At 34.6% G+C, this 5,142-nt stretch overlaps 1 long non-coding RNA gene across 1 annotated transcript in view; it reads left to right on the top strand.

Annotated features, from left to right (window-relative positions):
- Positions 1 to 1,213: 1,213 nt before the first annotated feature.
- LOC133535148 (uncharacterized) overlaps positions 1,214 to 5,142 on the top strand; it is a 49,742-nt gene continuing 45,813 nt past the window's right edge. Inside the window, exon 1 of the long non-coding RNA XR_009802158.1 lies at positions 1,214 to 1,350. This is a non-coding gene — a long non-coding RNA (uncharacterized LOC133535148). The remainder of the gene's footprint in view (positions 1,351 to 5,142) is intronic.

Below are 5,142 nucleotides of genomic sequence, written 5' to 3'. Positions count from 1 at the left end.
TACTTTGTATTACTTTGTAATACGTTGTAACATTTTAACACTTTGTAACATGTTGTATCACTGTAACACATTGTATAACTTTGTATCACTATGTAACACTTTGTATCACTTATAATCATTTTGTAACACTCTATAACACTTTGTATCAATTCAAAACATTGCATTACTTTGCGTTACTTTGTAATACTTTGTAACATTTTAACACGTTGTAACGCGTTGTACCACGTTGTATCACTGTAACACTTTGTATAACTTTGTATCACTCTGTAACACTTTGTATCACTTATAATCACTTTGCAACACTATATAACACTTTGTATCACTTCAAAACATTGCATTACTTTGTGTTACTTAGTAAAACTTTGTAACACTTTGTAAAATGTTATTACTTTGTAACACGTATTACTCTGTAACACTTTGTATCACTTTGTGACACTTGAACACATTCGCTCACTTTATATCACTTTGTGACACTTGAACACATTTAATCACTTTGTATCGCTCTGTACCACTTTGTAACACTTGGTATCACTTTGTGACACTTGAACACATTTGATCACTTCATAACGCTTTGTAACTCTTTGTAACACTTTGTAACACGTTGTAACATGTTTTATTACTCTGTAACACTTTGTATCGCTTTGTGACGCTTAAACACATTTAATCACTTTGTATCGCTCTGTAACACGTTGTAACACTTTGTATCACTTTGTGACACTTGAACACATTTGATCACTTCATAACGCTTTGTAACTCTTTGTAACACTTTGTAACACATTGTAACAATCTGTAACACTTTGACATCCATTTGTAACAGTCTGTACCACTTTGTAACACTCTGTGTCACTTTGTGACACTTGAACACATTTGATCACTTTGTAACACGTTGTAGCACTTTGTAACAATTTAACATCACATTGAAACACTTTGTAACACTTTGAATCACTTTGTGACACTTGAACACATTTGATCACGTTGTAGCACTCTGTAAAACTTTGAAATATTTGAACACTTTATAACACGTTGTATCACTCTGTATCACTTTATATCGCTTAGTGACACCTGCACACATCTGATCACTTTGTACTACTTTGCAACTGTTGCTGCCTTCTGTGGGGGGAGGTCTGCCTGTGAGAGCGACACCAGCCTCACCACTCCAAAGTGTAGAGCACAGGTGAGCACAATCAAGCTAATTGGCAGCTGGCACCAGCATCCCAGAACAGTTTGTTTGCTCAGAACTTTTTTTCAGTGGTTTGGCAGAGCAACTAATGGCAGCAGGACAGTGAAATCATTCAGCGGATCAATGGACTAAATCGCATGGAGACCGGGAAAAGATCAAAGAGGCTGCAGGTAAGCTGACGTCTTTTTAAATGAGCCGAAATGATCTGTTTGGATGCAATTGGAGGCCGTAGCACACAGAAGGTTGTCTGTGTTTATGGAGCAAACACATCATATGTATTGTTTGTTAAATGTGTTGCCTGCTGTGAGGTTAAAAGGTCACGCTGTGTTGACTGCTTTGCAGTTCTTCAATTGTGTGCTGATTAGATTTTTTTCTTTACGCTATTTGAAGTAAATATTTTTGTTTGGAATAAAAATGCATTCATTCATTCACTTCATTGATTAACCAAGTAAATTCTGCTTTATGGACATAGAATGCGATGTTTAGTTGGTACTTCAAACTTTGAGCAGCGGGGTCATTTGCACATCATTGGGCTGTTGAATAAGTTTGAGGTGTTGAATTATGCAAGTAGTCAAATCTCTTTGATGTACTTGATTTCAGTTGAATTAAAGGTGTGATTTTAATTATCATAATGTAGAAAAAAATATGTAAAATGATCTTGGTTAAGATTTATAATGCAGTGTTTTTCAACCACTGTGCCTTGGCACACTGGGGATACCGTCTGGTAATTTCACCTATTTGGGTTACAAATATTTTTTGCAAACCAGTAATTATAGTCTGCAAATGATGTGTTGTTGTTGAGTGACGGTGCAGTCTAGAGCTCGGCAGAGTAACCGTGTAATACTCTTCCATGTCAGTAGGTGGCAGCTGGTAGCTTTGTAGATGTCGTATACTGTGGGAGGCAGCGTGCAGGTAAAAAGGTGTCTAATGCTTAAACCAAAAATAAATAAAATTTGAGTGCCCTTAAGAAAAGGCATTGAAGTTTAGGGAAGGCCATGCAGAACGAAACTAAAACTGAACTGGCTGCAATGTAAACTAGAAACAGAATGCTGGATGACAGCAAAGACTTACTGCGGAACAAAGACGGCGTCCACAAAGTACATCCGAACATGACATGAAACTCAACAATGTCCCCACAAAGAAAGATAAAAACAACTAAAATATTCTTGATTGCTAAAACAAAGTAGATGGGAAAGAAGACATGAAACAGCTGCAGGAAAATACCAAATAAAGACCAAAAAAAAAGAAAAAGTCACCAAAATAGGAGCGCAAGACAAGAATTAAAACAGTACACACACATAAGTCAGGGCGTGATTTGACAGGTGGTGACAGTACACCTACTTTGAGACAAGAGCTATAGTGATGCATGCTTGGTTATGGTTTAAAGTCATGTCCAACAATTGCGATGACTTTTTACTGTGAACTGAGGTTTGTTTTTTTATTATTTACTTTGTAACACATTGTAACACTATCACTTTGTAACACTCTGTATTATTTGTAACACTTTCTAACACTTTACCATGTTGTATCACTTTGTAACACCGTGTATTATTTGTATCACTTTGTAACACATTGTAACACTATCACTTTGTAACACGTTCTATTATTTGTATCACCTTTTAACACTTTGTAGCGCCTTCACTTTGTAACACTGTGTATTATTCGTAACACTTTCTAACACTTGGCATCACTTTGTAACACTGTGTATTATTTGTAACACTTTTTAACACTTTGTATTACTGTGTATTATATGTATTACTTTGTAACAGATTGCAACACTTTCACTTTGTAACACTGTGTGTTATTTGTAACACTTTTTAACACTTTGTACCACTGTGTATTATTTGTATCACTTTGTAACACATTGTAACACCATCACTTTGTAACATGTTCTATTATTTGTATCACTTTGTAACACATTGTAAACGCCTTCACTTTGTAACACTGTATTATTTGTAACACTTTGTATCACTTTGTAAAACTGTATTATTTTTTCACTTTGTAACACATTGTAACACATTGTAACACTTTCACTTTGTAACACTGTGTATCACCTTGTAACACATAGTAACACCATCACTTTGTAACATGTTCTATTATTTGTATCACTTTTTAACACATAGTAACACCATCGCTTTGTAACACATTGACACTTTCACTTTGTAACACATAGTAACACCATCACTTTGTAACATGTTCTATTATTTGTATCACTTTCTAACACATAGTAACACCATCACTTTGTAACACTGTGTATTATTTGTATCACTTTGTAACACATTGTAGCACCATCACTTTGTAACACGTTCTATTATTTGTATGACTTTGTAACACATTGTAACACTTTCTAACACGCTGTAACTTTGTAACACTTTCTAACACTGTATTATCTGTATCAGTATGTAACACTGTGTATTATGTGTATTACTTTGTAACACTATCACTTTGTAACACTGTATTCTTTGTATCACTTTGTAACACAGTGTATTATCCGTGACACTTTGTAACACTGTATTTTTTGTAACACTTTCTAACACTTCATAGCACTTTAACACTTTCTAACACTTCATAGCACTTTGTAACGCTGTGTATTAGCTGTGCCACCATGCAACACTGTATTATTTGTATCACTTTGCAACACATTGTAACTCTATCACTTTGTAACACTGTGTATTATTCGTATCACTTCGCAACACAGTGTAACACTATCACTTTGTAACACTGTGTGTTATCTGTGCCACCATGTAACACTGTATTATTTGTATCACTTTGCAATACATTGTAACACTATCATTTTGTGACACTGTGTATTATTTGTATCACATCGCAACTCAGTGTAACACTATCGCTTTGTAACACTGTGTATCACCTTGTAACACATAGTAACACCATCCCTTTGTAACATGTTCTTTTATTTGTATCACTTTTTAACACATAGTAACAACATCACTTTGTAACACATTGTGACACTTTCACTTTGTAACACCGTGTATCACCTTGTAACACATAGTAACACCATCACTTTGTAACATGTTCTATTATTTGTATCACTTTTAAACACATAGTAACACCATCGCTTTGTAACACATTGCGACACTTTCACTTTGTAACACCGTGTATCACCATCACTTTGTAACACGTTCTATTATTTTTATGACTTTGTAACACATTGTAACACTTTCCAACACGCTGTAACACTTTGTATCACTTTGTAACACTGTATTATCTGTATCACTATGTAACACTGTGCATTATGTGTATTACTTTGTAACACACTGTAACACTATCACTTTGTAACACTGTATTCTTTGTATCATTTTGTAACACAGTGTATTATCCGTGACACTTTGTAACACTGTATTTTTTGTAACACTTTCTAACACTTCATAGCACTTTAACACCTTCTAACACTTCATAGCACTTTGTAACACTGTGTATTAGCTGTGCCACCATGCAACACTGTATTATTTTTATCACTTTGCAACACATTGTAACTCTATCACTTTGTAACACTGTGTATTATTTGTATCACTTCGCAACACAGTGTAACACTATCACTTTGTAACACTGTGTGTTATCTGTGCCACCATGTAACACTGTATTATTTGTATCACTTTGCAACACAGTGTAACACTATCACTTTGTAACACTGTGTATTATTTGTATCACTTCGCAACACAGTGTAACACTATCACTTTGTAACAGTGTATTATTTGTATCACTTCGCAACACATTGTAACACTATCATTTTGTGACACTGTGTATTATTCGCATTACTTTGCAACACAGTGTAACACTATCACTTTGTAACACTGTGTATTATTTGTATCACTTCGCAACACAGTGTAACACTATCACTTTGTAACACTGTGTATTATTTTTATCACTTTGCAACACATTGTAACACTATCACTTTGTAACACTGTGTATTATTTGTATCACTTCGCAACACAGTGTAACAC

Source organism: Nerophis ophidion, linkage group LG02 (genome assembly GCF_033978795.1).
Source record: "Nerophis ophidion isolate RoL-2023_Sa linkage group LG02, RoL_Noph_v1.0, whole genome shotgun sequence".
Classification (NCBI taxonomy): domain Eukaryota; kingdom Metazoa; phylum Chordata; class Actinopteri; order Syngnathiformes; family Syngnathidae; genus Nerophis; species Nerophis ophidion.
Note: the sequence above shows the minus strand (reverse complement) of the source record. Positions and strands in the feature narration are given on the sequence as shown.